The sequence below is a fragment of the Natator depressus genome, chromosome 8 (genome assembly GCF_965152275.1).
Source record: "Natator depressus isolate rNatDep1 chromosome 8, rNatDep2.hap1, whole genome shotgun sequence".
NCBI lineage: Eukaryota > Metazoa > Chordata > Testudines > Cheloniidae > Natator > Natator depressus.
In genome coordinates this window covers 9,955,452-9,975,452 of record NC_134241.1, presented here as the reverse complement: position 1 = coordinate 9,975,452, position 20,001 = coordinate 9,955,452, and the positions used below count along the sequence as shown (strand labels likewise).

At 41.8% G+C, this 20,001-nt stretch overlaps 1 protein-coding gene across 2 annotated transcripts in view; it reads left to right on the top strand.

Moving 5' to 3' along the window:
• The window catches only part of SPOCK1 (SPARC (osteonectin), cwcv and kazal like domains proteoglycan 1), a 455,324-nt gene that overhangs the window by 378,069 nt on the left and 57,254 nt on the right, over positions 1–20,001 (top strand). The window lies entirely within an intron of this gene.

Genomic DNA, 20,001 nt, shown 5'->3' with positions numbered 1-20,001 from the left:
GAATTGTTTGATAGCTTGATTGAGATAGCCCTTGAAAAGTGGGGAAACTGAGGCAGGGCTGCCGCGGGGTGACATCAGGCCACAAGGGGTCACTTGGGAGGCAGTTGGCCTGATGATATTCTTATAGTAGAAGATAATATATGAGACTTTATTGTTCTCTCAAGGCAGCCTTTTTCCTTACAAAACTATACTAGTAGCTGAATGGGTTATGTGACAGATTCAGTAAGGAGGCCTAAAGATGTACAGACACAGGTATTTGAGAGATTGGCTGGTTGACATTGCGACAGTTACAGTACAGTAGCCGACTGATGCTGAATTACCGTATAGAGAAACTTAAAGGTAAGGGTCTCCACATGAATGGCTCTTCCCTCTGGCTGCTGCCATGAGATCCATGCATAGATCTGAGGACATCTGCAAGTTTCATGGGCTAATTCCCCCCACCTCAGCAATCGTGAACCATATAGGAATGGTCCAGTATGAAGGGAATTAGTGCTTACAAAAGGAGCTTAAGTCCTATCTATGAAATGGATGGCAGGGCAGCGGCAGTGCAAGCTTCTCACAACTGCCCTGCCAATGTGCTTCAGTCCTCTTCTGGAGAGACGGAGCAAAAGGAGCTTTCTTTCTGGCTGTGACCCCGCTGGACTTTTTTTTTGTAACAGTGCAGCTGCGCATGGGGGAGCAACAACAGCAAGGCTGCAGGTGTCCATTAGCATTTTAATTACACTGTTGTCTAATCCTCCTTAAAGGATTAGAGGACGTAGTGCTTAAAAGACCAACATAGGTGGCATCCTGTCTATAATATTATTCCCCACTGTGGAGCTGCGCCGGTGATAGTAACAATGGGAAATGTTAAGAATAAAAGTATAGGGTAAAGAAGGCCTCTGTGGTCTTTCCATCCTCTGGCATTTCTGCTGAGATTGCTAACAAGGGTGTTGGTTATAGTGCAGACACCTGGCTGGTAGGAACTAGGCTCTGGACTGCTGCCACCTATTTTCACACTAAGCCGCTGAAAAGCTGGTGCAGAGGGCCAGCATTAGGGCTTCCCTGTAACAGAAGCCTCACATTAAGAGTTTATGTGCTGCAGAGAGCCTTGTGTGGGTGCTAGGCACCAGGGTGAGTTTCATACTAAGACTTTGGTCCTGTAGAAAGTTAACCACATGCTTCACTGCGCTGGAGCATACCCATTAACTCCAGTTAGACTGTTCACAGGCTTGAAGTTGAGCGGAATTGAGGTCCTGGTGCATATAGCTATAACTTGCATACGTATAGGTACTCCCCACACACACACACACACACACACACACCCAGGTGCTTATTCAACTTCACACAAAAGACCAAATCCTGCAGTACTTTTCTTTACGCAGGCAAAACTCAATTTGAAATCAGTGGGAGTTTTCCTTCCATAGAGACGATAGGATTTGCCACATAAAACCAGAATGACTTGTACTCAGACTGCTCTGTTCAGCAGTACTCATATTGCTGCAGTTTTTATTTGTCTGAAAATTCCTCCAACAACACAAAGTAAACTTAGGATGACACATTTAATGTCTGCTCTGGAAAGATTTATCTTCTTTCTAGAACAATGAGGCATCATTCTCCAGCTAAGATTTTGAAAACTCAGCTTTATTCCCTCTTTTGGAAGGCATCAGTATTTTTTCTGTGCAGTGATCAAACTTAGATGAAACATTTTAGCTGGTGAGATTGTGTCATACAATGCATAATTTCAATATTGCTTTATGTGGCCTGAATTATTTTTTTACAGAATACTCACTGATAAATTCATATGGTCTTTCATTGTCTTTCACAGACACACACACACACTTGTCTTCTAATAATCTGCTCCCTATATGACCTCTTCGTTGCCCTTATCAGATATAGTATCAGATTAATAAATCTTCAGTGACATTTTATGCTTGCAATTTCATTCAGACAACAGAAAAAATTCTAATAAACCTTATCTTGATAAATCCGCTTTGACAGGATGTATGTATTCTGCAGTCTAGACTATTGTTTTGCTTGTCTTTCAAACTTTTTAACTCCACATGCAAAGCATTAACTTTAGGGCTTGGGTGATCTACACAGCTGCTTTTCTGACTGCTGCTTCCTGGGGCCAAATTCTGGTTGACAATGGGCACGCCAGTGAACTGGTGACAGCGGTAAGAACACATTAGATTAGTTCAATAGCTACCTAGATTCTTCCCCACCCAGAAAGGCACGGAGAGAGCAATCTGTAGGTCTTCTCTAGTTGACATTGTGCGGGGGTATGGTCACATGGGAAATGAAGTCAGTATGTATATATGTACATGAGTACAGAAATGGTGGTCTCCTGCATGCACAATATGTGCAAGGGAACTGCTCATAAGGCAGGCTACAGGTATATATTAGTGCCACTTTTACAGCATCTACGTGTTCTGGTTTGTGTGGGCAGATTTTCTGTGTTAGCCAGCATTTGACCCTTGGTGGGTTTATATAATTTACTGAAGCATTAAGCTACTGAGCAGGTGTGTATTATTGTAGGCATGCCTTGTGCATATCTTTGGAAAATCCAGGTACTCAAAAGCCATGAAGGGTGCTCCAGGAATTGATACAAATGAAAATATCATGAGATTCATCGCTGGCACCATAATTTGAACGAACGATTACACAGTTCTTTTTGACAACTGCTACTATATCACCGTGTCTTTGGGTGGCAGGTTAAACAGATGATTTCTTCTTAAGTTAACAGAAGTGCTGAAAATTAGCCAGTAGAAATTACATTTTAAGAGATGCAATGGCAGTCATAGCTGTCTAGAGTGTTCGTTTGTCTTTAGAGACCTACCCTTCTGATTCTGCAGCCACTCCACACACAGAGCTTCATTGTACCACAAACAGAGCAGCTGCACAATCTGGCTTTATGCTTATAAATTCAGAGAGCCAAACTGAACCACTGTGTTAGTGGGCAATCCTCCATGGCTTCACAAGAGATATAGGCACACAAGAAATAACCAAAATCAAAGGGACAGTCTAAACTGGTGTAACTTAAATTTTCCTCAAGCCCCTTCAATGTGCCTATTACACAAAGTAATACATCCTTGGATTTACCCGGTTTCTTACACGTGACCTCTGATTTTGACCCACTGAGGCTAAGGAAGTCTTCAGCTCATCATTTGTGTGCTGTCAATCTTTTAACAGGGGCTCCCACAAAAATGTTTCTGCTCGAGCATGGGAATAAACCCCATATGCCAGTGTCAGTTATACCCCAGGTATAATTTTAGCAGTATACAAAGAGGGAATCTGCAGTGTGTGTGTGTTGGTCATTCACTGGATGGATAGTAGTCATATCTGCTCAGGCTTGTGTGATGATGTTGAACGCTTAATTGCTGACTTCACAAGAGAGAAGCCTTAGTACTTCTACATCTCATGGGCATTCTCCATTAGCTCAAATGGTGGGCACCTGTGCTTTTGCAGTATTATGCTCTGAGTTCTAGCCAAGCTAATACCCATGAGATGTATCTGATCATGACATGAAGATCAGCTGACTGCCATGAAGCGTCTCTGGTCACAGAATCATTAGAGTACAAAAACAAATGGTTTTCTCTTGTTAACAGCAGTATTTCAGATTTTCAAGAAAAGGTGCAATCTGAGTTTGGGGTTAAGGTTGGTGGCTGTTGTATTCTCCCATCTTTAGTCTGAGCGAGAAGCTGTTGTTCCTGACTTTTCCCTGGACATTGGCTTTCTTTGATGTGAAAGAAGAGCTGCATGAAGTCGTGTATGAAAGACGAATGCTTTAGTTTTCCTCATGCAGTACAATTATATAATTAGCATTATCCTGCTGTGCTGGTATAAATGGCAGAAAGATTCTCAGATTAATTTCTTTTCTCAAATGGGGTTTCAAGCACTGAATTCATATAAAAGAATTGTGTTGACAGAGGATACCCTATAGCCCGTTCCTTATTAGAAACCGAGTTTTGAAATGCATTCAAACACAAGCATATTGTTAAGGAGAAATAGATAGAGACCTGAAGCTGATGCCTCACACAGGGCTGTCAATGAAAAAATAATAAAGAGAATTACACTACAAGTGCTTCCAGGAAAATGGAAATGCAGCTCCTTGAATTATTGCTATACTTTTTGTACAACAGGGTTAAAGATGTGCTTGCGAACTTCAATTTAAAGGCAACTTTGCATTAATCCTTACACATTCATTCAATCATATTCAAATATTATTCCATAATACATTACTTTCAGAAATTAAAAATGTAAAGGAACATTTAATTTCCAGAGTACTGTTGTTCTAAATGTCATGACCTTTTTTTTTATATGCTTGTGAATGAAATTGGCAGCAGCATCAAAGAAAAGCAATCTAAGTGTATGTGCTCTGAGGTACAATTGACTGCAGTGTTTGAGATATATTTCCCTATTCTTCCACTATGCTCCTACAAAAACAACCCAGCTTAGAGAACAAAAATCAAGACCAATAATTACTTTAATTATGAAGTTCCCTTCACAGTAGTAATAGGTATTACACAGGAGTTAATAAAAATAAAACAACACAAATGGTAGGGAAGGAAAATTGCACCAGGCTAGTTGTCTTTAATGATAAACACCAAGGATAGAGCTTTGCACTATAAAGTTATCTCCTTGAAGAGATAGCAGAATCATATTCTTCATTTTTAAAATTGAATTTTACTCAGTCCTCTGAGAATCGGAGCACTCATTATTATTTCTAAAGTGGGAGCAGACACTAGTGCTGGCTGCCTTTTTTTTTTTCCCCAAGACCCATTTAGATCTCTGCAGTTTATCAAAACACTAGCTATGGTTCATTATTCACAGCAGCGTTATGCTTTACAATATGCTTCTGTGATAACCACTAATTTCCAACTCAGTTACCCAGAGATAAAGGTTCATCTGTAATCTGCACTGAAGTTTACTGCCCTTTCAGAAAGTGTGTTCCATGTTATCTAACGCTATAAAATGAATAAAGGCAATATTTCAGCAAAAAAAGGGACTTGAAATGAGTAAATACAATTCTTAGTGCTGCCTTTGTGACAGCACCTATTTAAGACGTTAAATCCTCTCTGTTTGTGGTTTTCATGTAAATCTCTCTAAAAACCATGCATGTATTAGAAATTAACGAACGGTCCTTATGAAGGTGCAGCTTCAGTTAACATTAATAGATTAGAACCCTCCTCCCGCAAGTGAGCCAAGAACTTCAGAGAGGAAACAGTGATGGTCTTACTTTTCCATGGGCGTTAGTTCTTCAGAACCTCCTGATGAAGGAAGAGAGTTGCATTGAACACACGGTATATCCCATTAAAGAATTAACACAATTTGGTCATGGTGACGTCTCTTGGCAAATGTGAATTCTTAATTGCAATCTCTGCACTCCAGAGTCTATCTGCTGCCCGTACACATTTGTAACTCCTATTACTTGAGTGCATTAACAGCACAACAGCCCCACAGGATGGTGAATGTTTAATGTCACTGTGTCTCCTCCTGATTTTGTCCCCCTTTCATGTTTTCTAGGAAGCGCAATTCCCTATTCCAACACACCAGCTTTGATTTGTTTCCATCCAGATTTGCAGATCTACTGGAGTGGGAACTGATGCAATAATTCAAACTAGGTTCATCCCTAAATGTGCACTATCAGTGGATTAAGTCTTTTTGACCTTGCAAAAATGCCCCCAGGAAATTTTATAGTCTTGATCAGGGAAATGAAAGGTCAATAGGCAGAAGAAAATTATATTCACTTATATCGTTTCCTAAAAGGAACTGATGAAAGCATTTCAAGTTACAGGAAATAGAGCTTGGTATGCTATATCAAGTGTCTACTTGTTCTCAACTAGTACAGTTTAGGCTCTAGATTGTGGTATTTACCTATGAGGCCTGGGAGGGTGATGGTTTCAGAAGTTCAGTACCCCTAGAAGGAGCATCAGGGAGCCTGTGCCTTGGGCTCATTCACAAAAGTCATGGCCCATTCCCTGAGTGGATGATTTGTACTATTTCTGATCCCTGGTTGGTTGACTGTTATATAACTAAAAGACACATCCTGAATTTCAAACACTACAATTTAGGCTAAATCTATAGAGCCCTGCAGTTTGGACTACAGGGGTGTGAATAGCCGTGTGCACCAAAGTGCTCCCCTGTATGGACGCTGCAGGAACGAACTCAAAGGTTCCTAGTTTGTATTAATATAGTCCAGTACATGTGTGCACTGCTATTCACGCCCCCATAATCCAAACTGCAAAGCGTTGTAGACAAACCCTGAATGTATCACACCTAATGTGCTTTCAGCAAATATTGCATCTCAGAATTACCTATTCACAAGTATTTGTGCCTGTAAAGTTCCATCACTTTAATGTTTGTGAAAAGTAAAAATGAATAATTAACATGGATTAATTTAAATTAGTTCATGAATTTGAATTAATACCTATGGAAATGTTTCTCCCCTTGGCTTTAGTTTTGAGCCAAAACTTTATCTCATACTTAAATTTGGGGCCGTTTTTTAAGCAAGACATTTGAATAGAATGGCTTCAAACTCATGGAATAATAAAACAGAAATCCTGCTCAATTTCTAATAATCATAATAACTATAAAACCTTTTTATCTAACATTTCATAGTTTTACAAACATTAAGTCTCACAACAACCCCACGAGGTAAGTTTTATATTATCCCCATTTTAAGGCGGGATAAACCAATTAATAGATAAGCTTTGTGATTTTCACAAGTTGGACAGTACTTAGGGTAAAAGCAGGGACAACCCAGATTTCTAACTGTCAGTTTTGTGCTCTAGGCTTTGACACACTCCTCTGGAGTTGAGTGGAGAGGAGGAGTATTGATCCATTTGTTAAATCCAAAATTTTCGGTCTAACGGGTGTTAGTCTATTCTCATCACAAGGTTGAATATTTTCTTGATGCGGGTGGTGTATTTGGAGATCTGAGATGTACTGGTATTTGTTTCTATTAGGAAAAACAAAAGGAAGTCTCTGTATGAGTGCTGACATTAAAATCAAAACTCAGCTATGTGTAGTTTCTGTTGATATCTTGATCCATTTCTTTATTATCCCTGGATGACATAGATTGCTAAAATGCAAGGCTATTGTGTCAGCATTGAACTGTGGGAACACTCCTTGACTGTTGTTCTTTCTTTATACATGAGGCTCCTTTCCGTTTTCCCTCGCGTTGAAGACTGGAATTGCCATAAGTCATATTGAGGCCGGAAGTTGACCACTAGGTCATCTAGTGTGACCCCCTGTATATCCCAGGCCACCAACACCACCCAGAATCTGCACACTAACCCCAACAACCAACATTAAACCAAAGTATTACAGCCCTCAGGAGACTGGACTTCTATGTGCCATCAGCAGAGAACAGGAAGGACCCAGGTGAAACAATGCCCGAGGCCCCTGAAATGGCAGGGAATTGATTAAATGAGAATATCGCGTTTTAGGGGCTTGAGAACTAGGTGTATGTGTTGCCAGATATACATTACTGTTAAGGGTTACGCATTCAGAAAATCTCCAACCCTAGGAACATTCTGCAACAGCAAAGTATTTCAACTTATAGTTGACTCTTTTTGTAAAGTGGGTATCATGGAATGATTAGTCATGGAATTTCTCCAGGTAACTTGTTATCATGGGGAACGGCACCTTAACACGTGAGAAATTAATTTTGAAAGGCTTATGTTTCCTGATGACTGAGAGGAAGCAATAAACTATAGTGGTGAGAACAGATAATCAAGATGTCTGGGTTTCATTCCTTACACACCTTGTGACATTCAGCCAAGTCATTTAGGTCAAAATAGTTAAACTTGGGTGCTTAAAGCTAGGCAACCCAATGTGTACAGTTAAATGAGTATGTTTATTTTCAGAGGTGCTGGGTACTCACAGCTTCCACTGGCTTCAATACGCTCCTATTGAGGTGCCCAAATATGGATTTGCTTGTCTAATTTTAGATCCCCATGTCTAAACACTGTGGCATTAATGTCTCTACATCACCCTGACTTTATCTGTGTATTAAACAGGTGTACTAATACTGACTTCATAGGGATGTTGCGGAGCTTATAGAATTGTTTGTAAAGCATTTTGTGATCCTTGGATGACACACACTATAGGCCAGATTAAAACCCATTGAGGTTCTTGGAAAGATTCCCAGTGATTTCAGTGAACTTTGGATCAGGCCCTACAAGTGTACTGTATGGTTATATTTTGTTCATGATCCTTTTTAATTAAGGTTTGCTGTAGATGAGCAAGTTAATGAAAAGCAAAAATAACCCCACCAAACATTTTTGTCTACTACATCAGTAGTGCAGTTAACACTTTTTAATTGTTACATGATGAAATGCCCTTAGCTAGGCACATTTGAATTGTGTAGCATCTGTACATGTTTTATTATTATTATTCGCCTAAGAGCTTTCACACAAGGAAATCAGCCTTTACTATTCTCTGCCTAAAAAGCCTGGAAGATTAACTTTTTTCATTTTTGCTGAATATTGTCTGTGGATAACAGTCAAGTCTCCTAATTAATGTTTAATTAAAATAAAGCAAAACAGCAATCAAGAATTCATATTTTTGCTCCTTGTGGGCCAGGTAATGACTCCCTCCTCTTTCCGCAACTGGAACAAAAAGAAAGTGAATCCAGGATGAAAAGGAATATGGAAGGGCAAAGTACTGGCTCCATTGCATGTTTCCTCTATTTCCCTCAAGGAAACCATCTGGAGGTTGCACAGGGAGGGAGGTGGCCTTTGGGGGCTAGTGATGGCGGTGCTGTCCAGCTTTATCCCATCCTCCTCCCTTAAACGCCCCCATGAATTCCAGATGTGTGCTGGTTCTTCTATAGTCATATGAACTGCCCCCTGAGAGGGAGTTGGGGGACAGCCGCAATGAAACATCCTGGGAGTGCAGCTTTTGCAAAATCCGTAAGCCAATTTTGAGGCACAGGGCCACCATGCAGATGACTCTGGCCTCTGGTGGATCTGTGGGAATTCAGATTTTGGAGGCACACATTCTAGCAATTCTCAAACATAGGCACCCATCCTGAAACTTAGAGGTAGATTTTGATGCCTTTACCTCATACTTAGTAGTGATGGAATAACATACGAGCAAGAGTATCCCACTCAGGCTCTTGATTTCTTGTCTCTTACGAAAAAAATATTTTGTACAGTAAGTTAGTCTAGAATTGGACACCGTATAAGCCAACCTTATGTGACAACCACCAAGTCTTTAATAAGGCAGTGATCCTGCAGATTGGTTTATTTTTTGAGTAGGGATGGGGAAGAATTGTGGGAAGGTTATTAATGTGAATTCGGAAGAGTAATATTGGAATGATAATTCCATCTGGTATTTTTATATTTGTGCAACGCACAGTTTTGATATCTCCTGTCTTAAGGATTGTTCTTAATGGGCTCATCAAAGGGTTATGATTGAACTTCTGTATGCTGTTAAACTCTTGTTGAGACCTTGGGAGAGGAAGCATTATTCAGCAGCTTCAGACCAGAGCTCCATTACCTTGAAAGGGGCTGTTCCTGCAGGAGCTCCCTGGACTCCGGTTGATGGCCGTGGCCAGTAGAATGCTCTTTTCAGAATGACTCTGTTGTAGTTTTTCATGGACATTTTCATTTGAAATTCCCTGCAAAAGGAAAGTTCTGGAACAGAATTGTTTTGTGTCTATGTCAACGCTTCATTTCAACAAAGTCAAAATGGTTTGTTTTGATTTCGACTTTTTAAATATTTTGTCATGTATTGGGTTCTGTGGAGACGTTACTGCACATATCATCAAAGGGCCAGCTTCTTCTGAGCCCTGGCTGGCTAGGGAGCTGGCAGGAAATCCCATCCTTGCTTCCTTCTGCCAGGCTCTCCCCTACCTGGGTGACGGGGGAGCCATTTGAGAGAAGAATGGGCGGGCTGCAGAAGAAGGCATGTGCTGCTCTTGCTGCTGCAGGGACGCAGCAGACCCGGCATCGGAGCTCAGGCCTGAGAGCAGCCTGTCTGTCTCACCGCTGTGATCCTGCACCACACGTGAGAATCAGCCAGAATCCCAAGAGAAGGAGGGACCCTGAAGTGTGAAGAAGGGACTGCTGTTGGAGGGGCACATGAATTGTTTGCTTGCTTATAACTGGGTTGGAGTGAGGTACATGTGAATTCTTGCTTCTCCAAAGGCTGGAGGAAAGTCTCCCCTCCCGGGCAAGCGGGGAAGGCGTTTGGAACTAACTAGCAGAGTGGGGTACCCCCACCACACTTCCAAAACCTTGCTGGGCAAACCATCCTGATACCCACCTCATGCCTGCATGAGAGCTTCTGCGCACCCCTTGTCCCAACGCCCCTCTGCACATACGGCAAGTATCCTGCTGTTTCGTTTTGAAAACCTGATCACCCTAGAACATATACCCGTTATAAACCACCAGCAGATGTCACTAATTGGGATGCACTAGAACTGCTATTCAGATCACTGTCAAATGATATCCCTATCAATAACATCCAATCATACATCTTTTTGCATTGAATTGTAGGCCAACAATCAATAGCGGTTACTGTCTCCCTTCAGATTCAATGAAAAATCTCTAATTATTGTTACTTAACCTCACAACCATCAAAAACATATTAAGTGACTTTGCTGTGTTTCAGAAGTGAGACAAGAAAAAATGTCCAAGATGTAAAATCAAAAAGTCATAACGTAGAATACGTGAGGATACCAATATCTTAAAGGTTTATGTTGGCAAAATATAACAGGCCTCGGAGCCAACAGCTTTATCATCTTAAAATTTTAGAAATTCTGTAAAGGTTGGAAAGCTCTCTCTCTCTCAAATCATCTAGATCAACTCCAAATTTAGGTTATTTCTTAATGCTCTCTCATGAACATCTGGGTTGTAACAGGAAGTATGTGGAATGGAGAGCAAGTTTTTGACTCCCTTTGTGCAAATGATTGCCCAGTCCTGATCCAGACATGAGCTGCTGCATGTCCTGTGAGATGCAGAGGACCATCAACTCCCAAAGAATTTAATAGGAGCTGAATGGCACACAGCACCTCTCAGGATTAGGCCCTGAGACTCTCTGCAATGTTAGCATATTCAGCATTCTATATTTCTGCTTCAGAAGAAGAATTGAGGTCTGATAGCTATATTCTTGATTCAGGTGACATTTCCTTTGAAAAATAGGGTATCCTGTCTGAGTGAGGAATGCAGGATCAGGACCCCAATGAACAAACACATTAGTCATGTCAGGTAAAGAAAAGAAAACTAATGTGACTTGCATATGTAAATTGACTTTTCAAAAAATTTAAACATTAAAAAATCATTTTGAAATACAACATTTTTCTAGAACTGAGCAAATAATTCTCAATAAATAATTCATTCAGGGAATGTCTCTTCTTTCTGAATTGTTAGTTGAACATATCAAATTCTCATTATTTCAAATTATTTGACGATTTCTTAAATGAGTCATTCTTGGTCAGCAGCTCATTTGTGCATAGCTTCTTAGAAATTCAAAAGTCAGAATTGAGTCATAGAGCTCTTGCATTCATGAATAACTTCACTAAGGTTAGTTGTCCCATTGACTTCATTGAAACTGCTCATCTGAGGAAAGATAAGTGCATAAATATTTACAAGATCAGTCTCTTGGTCAGTTACACATGTCATATGATATTGTTTCTATTCCCTGATTGGAACAGACTTGCATAACTTTGCGTGGCTATATAATTAACCAAGATAAACTGAATTTTTTAATTTTACGAACAACATCACAATTTAAAATTTACTTTTGGCAAATATTTGAGCATAATTTGTGAAAGGGAAATGAAATCAAAATTCACTTTCCAATTTGAGCAAATATTACTGGAAATGGTTTTCCCCACTATTCACTCAGCTCTACGTTTTTCCTTACTAGATGCGGTGCATATTAAGGTAGTGAAAAATGATGTATGCAAAATAGTCACATAACTAAAATCAAGTATATTTTTTCCCTGAATATTTTCCATCATGTCTATTTTATTCGGGAGCACTGCTTTGCCCATAAAGCTTCATTGGGTTTGAAGTGTAAACTCAGAATTGATCCTGTGTTGTTGGAATGTTTTTACCCCACAAGGGTATAAATATTTTACCAAAGAGAATAAATTAAAATATTTTGTTTACTTTCAACACTCACTCAGAGAAGCTGCTTTGCTGTGCATGAATGAAGCCTGCTTTAACATGAGCTTGAAATGGAGAAAGAACTCTTCTCTGCAGGAACCACTTTGCATTTAGCTCTGGCTCAAAGGTTTTGAAATGAAGCATGGAAACATTGATCATACCAGACCCTAGACATATAACAAGTTAGGGATGATACCATTCATTGACTAAATGTTTCCTTCACTGTGCATTCATCTTTTGATTTGATCAAACTATAGCAGTTTCCAAAATATAGCAGACAAACTTCACTCTGTACTTCAGAGGTGAAAGTGACAGACAAACTGTGAGGAATGAAAGAAGAAGTAGCAGAGTGCATGGTACCACTCGGTTTGCTTTTCTTAGTTACTTAGTGTGTGGAAGTGAAGCTAATGGTAGCAACAACATCACTGTCAACAAGATTTGGACTTTTTAACAAAGATGCTTCCCTTTGAGAAATAAAATATGGAAACAGTAATTGCCACAGACCTTGCTCTGATGATCCTGGGAAGTACCAGAGCATAAGACATAACTCCTTCACTGTCACCAATGAAGACTAATATCAGAGCATGGTGGGTGGTAGGAGCAGCAGACAAAATAACAACATGGTTTTGTAGATTCATAGATTCCAAGACCAGAAGGGACCACTGTGATAACTCGTCTGATGTCCTGTATTACACAGGCCATAGAACTTCCACAAAGTAATTCCTAAAAGAGCAGATCTTTTAGACCAACATCCAGTCTTGTTTTAAACATTGTCAGTGATGGAGAATCCACCACAACCCTTGGTAAATTGTTCCAATGGTTAATTACTCTCACTGTTGAAAATATACACCTTATTTCCAGTCTGAATTTATCTAACTTCTGCTTCCAGTCATTGGATTGTGTTATACCTTTCTCTGTTAGAATGAAGAGCCATTATTAAATATTTGTTCCCTGGGTAGGTACTTATAGACCAGTGGTTCTCAGACTAGGGCTGCTGCTTGTCCAGGGAAAGCCCCTGGCGGGCCACGCCGGTTTGTTTACCTGGTGCATCCACAGGTTCGGTCGATTGCAGTTCCCACTGGCCGCGGTTTGCCACTCCAGGCCAATGGGGGCTGCGGGAAGCGGCGGCCGGTACGTCCCTTGGCCCACATCGCTTCCCGCAGCCCCCATTGCCCTGGAGTGGCGAACCGCAGCCAGTGGGAGCCATGATCAGCCAAACCTGTGGACATGGCAGGTAAACAAACCAGCCCGGGCCGCCAGCAGGTTTCCCTGATCAAGCAGCGACCCTAGTTTGAGAACCACTGTTATAGACTGTAATCAAGTCACCCTTTAACGTTCTCTTTGTTAAGCTAAATAGATTGAGCTCTTTGAGTATATCAGTATAAGGCATGTTTCTGATCCTCCAATCATTGTCATGGCTCTTCTCTGAACTCTTTCCTATTTTCAACATGGTGCCTCCATTGTAGTGATTATTATGACCAGTAGTCTAAGGAGCTCCTCTTCTGGCCTTGTAAAAGAAACTAAAAGGATGTTCTATATCACCAATAGCTCTTTTGTTGTTTTTGGTTGAGGCTTTGGGACAGATCCTCCCCTGGTGTAAACTGTCAGAGCTCTGTTGGCTTCTATAGATCTGCGACAGTTTACTCCAGCTGAGGATCTTCCCTTGTGTCGTCTTTTCCAGTGGGGCTTTGGTCTTGGTCCTCTTCTCACATCCTATGTCCGCCTCTTTAATAGTTGCTAATATTGCATATCGCTTAGGTAAAGATGTCACTCAACTCTGTGGGCCAAATCCAGAACAGATTTTGGAGCAGGGGGGGATTGGATGGGTCGGGGATTCAGAGGAGGGCGAGAAGTGGGAAGGGGTGGATAGGGGACAGGAGCCAGGCTGTTTGGGGAGGCACAGCCTTCTGGACCTGGCCCTCCGTACAGTTTTGCAACCCTGATGTGGCCATCAGGCCAGAAAGTTTGCCCACCCCTGCCTTAAACGAATCCACTTCAGAGGTTCACTGGATGATAAAAGAAAAGTGCAGAACAAGTTCTCTCTTTCACCTAAGAAGATAAAGGCACCAGCACCTTTGGGGCTCTGGGAGCAAATTTGACCAAGGAAAGGGTCAGTCACCCTCTTGCTGGAAGACTGGGGATGGGAAACACCATTGTAAACAAACCCTTGAACAAAAACTTGCTAGATTAAGTTTTAGACTTTTAGATGTGTTTTCACTTTTATTTGCTTGTAGCCACTTCTAACTTTATCTCTTATACCTGAATTCACTTAAAATCCTATCTTCTTTTGTTAATAAACGTGTTTTACTTTTAATCTAAGCCAGTCCTGTGCAGTGTTTAAACTGAACCATTTGGTAACTCCAGTTAAAGTAACAAACTCTTGAATATTGACTCATTACAGGGACAGTGACCCTTAATAGCTGAACTGTCCAGGAGAGGGATGAACATTGCAGAACACACGTTTTTGGGAAAATCTGGGCCTGGGAGTGTGTTGGGATCACCTTGCAAGTAATAACCAAGGCTGGTGGAAACCAGAGTCGGGCTGTAGACAGGCTGCTGGAGTCAGAGCTGCTGAACCAAGACTGCCTAGCACACACATACTCAGATTGTGGCCTGTAGGCTGGTTGTGAGCAGCCCTATATGGGAGCTACAGCAGCGAGCACTGTGAGGCACCCAAGGTTACAGGCCAGGCGGTGACACAACCCCTCATTGGTGTGGATTGCATCTCAGAATGTGACAGTGTCATGTCCCCGTCTAGAAAAAGCGAAATAATATCGCTACCCTGCTTCACAGGAGTGTTGTGAGGATAAATACCTTGAAAATTGTGAGGCATTCAGTTACTATGGTAATGGGGGCCATATAAATACCTCAGATAGATAACCTCCTTTTGCCGAGATGAGGTGTTCTGCCTCTGTGATATGTTTCCCTAACCCATGGAAGCCCCCTAAGCCCCCCAGTTCTGGCTTAGTCGACCTCCGAAGGATGGGCCAAGTTGGACGGAGGTCCTGGCTGGGCCTCCTCTGAATTCTTCTCATACTACTTTAAAACTGACAGGGGGAAACAGTGATTGTGCTGCTTCCCTGTTGAACTGAAGATCCCACCCCCTTCCCTTCATGGTGCAGACATAGTAAAGGGAATCCCTGGAAACAGGAAACTCCTGCGGATTCAAGGTCCACCCCAGTTTTGGTGTGGGAGAGTCAATACATTCAGGGAGCCTCATGCAACAGAAGAATGCATAGGCAATCTTGGGGCCTAAGTGTTTACTCAGGGAAACTCCCATGGAAGGACTGAGTAAAAACACCCTTTGGATTTGAACCTGTGTGTCTGAACTGAATTATGGCTCCCTCGGATTATAAGCCCCCAGAGGCAGGCAGCCTCCGTGTTGTCTTTATAGCACCTATAGTAAATCACTCAGAACTCAAACAGTGAAATAAGATAATAGTTTAACTCACTTATGGTTCTGCTGTCACAAAAATACCTATTTGCAAAGGGAGAGCGATGGTGTAAAGGATGGTTGCATGTAGGAGACAACTCTGCGTTCTCATTCGTGTGCTGTGCTGCTGTGCTTGTGAGATGACCAAGTTCAGCTTGTAGCTATGTTTAATTTGTTTGTGTGTGTTTGTCCTGTCCTTTGCCTGTTGTTCTCAAGCACCGAGACGTGACAGAGCATGTGTTCATTTAAGATATTGACACATCTCCATTGCTTTGTGTCATGGGTGCAGACTCAGCCCCAGCTATTAATAAGGTTTCACCTTTTCCCTTCCTTATTAAACCAGCTCACCTAAATGAGTTGTCGTGCCTTTTGATTTATCTGGTGAAAACTGAAACCTCAAGCCCGGTTGAAAGGCAGCTGACAAGATTGAGCCTGCAATTGGTATTTTTTAAATGTTGGGGGGTTTTTTCTTTGCAGGCATTCTCCTCCTCTTTCTCACCCCCCCCCAACTCCCTAACCCCCCATCCCTAATCCCATGGAAATCATTATAAGGATAGATCACTGGACTTGCGTTCTGTGAGGGTGGAGGGAGAGCCACTCTCTGTGGTATCCGGCCAACGGCATTACCCCATGGAGGATAATGTTTCCTGCGCGAACACTATCTGCTCAGTGAACCTTCCTCTTGGTTATCCACTAGGAGAGACTGCATTGGAACTCATGGGGCTCCTCGACATGGGCGGCGCGTGAACTGCTGGCTGGGAAAGGCTAGCCCTCAGCCCCGCCCCTTCCCCCGAGGCCCTGCCCCTTCTGCCCGCCAGAGCCCAGAGCCTTCCCCACTGCGGCTGCCAGTCCCTGCCCCAGGCTAGTGCCCCCAGCCCCAGGGCACGGGGAGGGCAGACGGCAGGGCCCCAGTCCGAGTTGGGGCCACAGCACAAGGGGAGCTGCAGAGCGGGAAGCAGGAGGAGGCCTGGGGGCGGAGCATGGGTGGGGCCACACCTGGCTATTTCGGGAGGCACAGCCTCCCCCAGCCTATGATACCTGCCACCCAGGCTCCTCAGGGAACTATGTTGCCATGAATGACCCCTGGCATAGGCAGCTGTGCAGAGGTGTTGGGCCTTCATGGTTATCTGGAGATCTGCATGGATCACAGGTCTTTCGCTAATTTAGGAGATTGTAGTTCTGGCTAAACCTGACTCCAACACCGCAGTTAGGAGGAAACTCCATGAGTTGAAACTACTGTTGTTTCCTGCCACTGATTATTTTTATTAACCTGGGAAACAATCTGGTGTCACTTAGTAGTTAATATGGTTGCAGTGAATTTCCTGACATTGTACGGCAATGGACAGGCATGGTGGCTTCGTCCTTTTTCTAAAATGTCATGCTGTGTTATTGAAATTGCAAATAACACCCTGCTTTAGTGCACACACAACACAACTATCCCTTGGGAATAGGAACCAACCTAACGTAATGAGAGTTTACTTCAATGGTAAACATTTACCTAAATAGTAAACAAGCTTTGTAAAAACGTATTAAGCAAAATGGTTATAGGTTTGGGTTTTTTAGAGGAGTAGGGAAGAGGGGTTGGGTTATTAGGGGTTTTTTCTCTATAAATAAAAGATTAGAAAATGATAGACATACTCAACACTTAGCACCAGTAAGTTACAATAATTTTCAGACATGAAGAAATGCGGTGTTGGATTGCCACCAGAAAACTATTGAAGTAGCACCGTGTGTTAATGGAAGCATCAGCTATAATCAGCAGGTGTTGTGAACTGATAATGACAATTAGAGCTGCAAAATCTCTCTAGTAATGAGCAAAATCAAATCAATGAGTCTGATCTCAGATACTTTTTTCTCCTGAGTATTGATTTCTGTAACTTTTGTTTCAATTTAATGCCAGAATTTTTTTTTGTTAAATCTGTAGAATCCACCTGTGAGATAAGCTAATGTTTTTCCAGTGAGCTAAACAATTCAAACCTCTTTCAATAAAATACAACAGGAATATACCATTTTATTTTCCTTTTTTTTTCCTTTGAAGGATCTTAAGAACTAAATTCTGCTCCTAGTTACACCATTAAAAATCTGGTGAAATTTCTTCTCCAATGACTTTCATGAAGTTATTCCAGGTTTACACTGGTGTAACTGAACACAAAATTTGGCCCCAATTCATTGATTTCAGATGGTTCATTCCTTTCTATTTTCGTCCATGCTTTTAATCCCAATTAATTACGAGTCTTCCTGTGGAAGTCCGACAAAAGAAGTGTCCCTTTATCATGCCACTCCCCTCTCCCACCACTGCACCACACTCTCAGTTGTCCTTGTTCAGCGAAGACCCAGAGTTCAGAGGTGCATCTGCGTGAGTTCATCTCCCACTCTTGGGGGAATGAGGCACCGAGCAATGCCTCGTCTGGTGCTCTGCGGTCACTCACTCCACTGCTGCCCTCTCTACTGCAACTTCTGGAATGTCTTGAGGTCCTACCACTTAACACAGCTCTCAGTAATTTCAGCAGTTAGTGGGGGATCCTCACTGCTAGTACAGGCTGGGTGACACTATCCCAAGCAGGTCTAATGCTTAGACCTCATCATCCCTAGTGATCCATAACAAAAGACTCTCAATTGAGTCTTATCATTGGACAGTGGAGCAGGCAAGGGTCAAATGGTGTCTAGCACTCTTTGGACAGAGCCCCATGACCAGGCACAAATACCTGTACCCGCCCTTTCTTATCTTCACTGGCCTGTAGTCCCCCAACTTCTGCTTAGTGAGTGCAGTTCCGTTGAGGGTGACTGCTCTCAATCAGGGTACGCCCTTTACTCGGACAACAAGGGTAACAACACTTTTTATTATCCCTGCACCCAATAACAAAGTGACTTGCAATAGAACCCCAACCAAAAGTTATCATTTGGGCAAAGCAGCCCCATCATACTGTGCACTTAGGCAGAGTGGGCATGTCTGTGCAAGCAAGGTCAGTTCCTGAAGTTTTCTCCCGCAGCTCCTCACTAAATGTCAGGGGAGCGCTCATTCAGACTCTGCTTACGCATAAATATTAGAGAAGGAGTTCAAGACAAAAACTTTGGATCCAAATTCTGGGATTTCTGTTCAGTCCATTCTAGGTATGGGGACTGATTTTCAGAGATGTTGAAACCAGCCACTGCTATTTGTTACACTATATAGTTGCAACAAATGTGGACAGAATTTAGTGGTTAATCATTAAAAATGAATGTTTTTGGAGTATCATTTAGGTCTAATTTATAAACATACCATTTATACAATGGAATTGCTTGAGGATATGGCCTTGGTTCCATTTTCCTTGTCCAAAAATAATTGTATGTGTCTTCCTATACTGTTTTCTCAATTTGTGTATAGTAATAGATGGGACCTAGGAGATATCAGGCCTGGGCAACTTCTCTATTGTCAGTATTATAATTATTGCCTATAACAGCTCGTCTGCACTCATCAGGCAATTCCTGTCAACAGCAAAAATGAAAACTGGGCAAAAGTAAATCAAGTACTAGTCATTTCATGCAGCGAATTGCGTGTTACAAATGCCTCATTGATCTTCCATGATTTGAAGTTCAAATTTAGGCTTTCAGTTCTACAATGGCTGCAAATATTGTTGATGTGTATGGTACTTACAAAAAGTAGAAGGAATCTGAACTGCTAAGAGCTACAGTCTCCTGAGTGTTTTAGGTGAGACAGCCACAAAGCAGTTTGCCAGATAAAGCTCTTCTTCCCAGCATGTGTGAATTTATAATAAGTCAGCATCGTTTTAGTGCGAAATGAGAAAACTAATTCAGTTTTCCTTTTTCTGTAAATTGATTAACATGCTCTTTTGCATGGTGACTGTTCCTATGTACAGCCAGTGTGCAAATGCAATGTACTGATGCTACGTAATGTGATACAAATATTGATGGTATCATGGCACAGTACAGTATGTGATTGTAGGGCTATAACTACACACAAAGGTGCATATTTTTGCATGAATCATGAAGGCCATATAACACAAAGGGTCTGAGTTGCATTTACACTGCCAGAAAGGTGTTCTACTTTGTTCAGAAAATGTCTTTTATATATTGAAGGGAGAAAACTGTTGAGATTTTTCTGCCTTTTTAAATGGGTATGGATTCTGGGGACCACTGCATCTCCTCACTTTTTAAAAATTTGAAAATCTACTTGAGTGATGTGGTTGATCTTGCATCGGTGGAAGACTGGGGCTCATTACTGCCAGTATACATTACAGACCTCCAGAACTGGTGGACGTAGGCTGATGAAAATTAGTGTTCATATACACTCTCCATCTCATACCAAGCTGTTTCTGAACAAGCATGTTGAACATGAATGTTAGTGAATGTAAGAGAGCTGCTCCCACTCCCAGTCATCCCCATACAGAGGAAAATAATCAAGAGGTGTCTGTCCACTGAAGAAGTGTGAAAAGCTTTGCATGTAAAACAAATCTTACGTACTTTTGA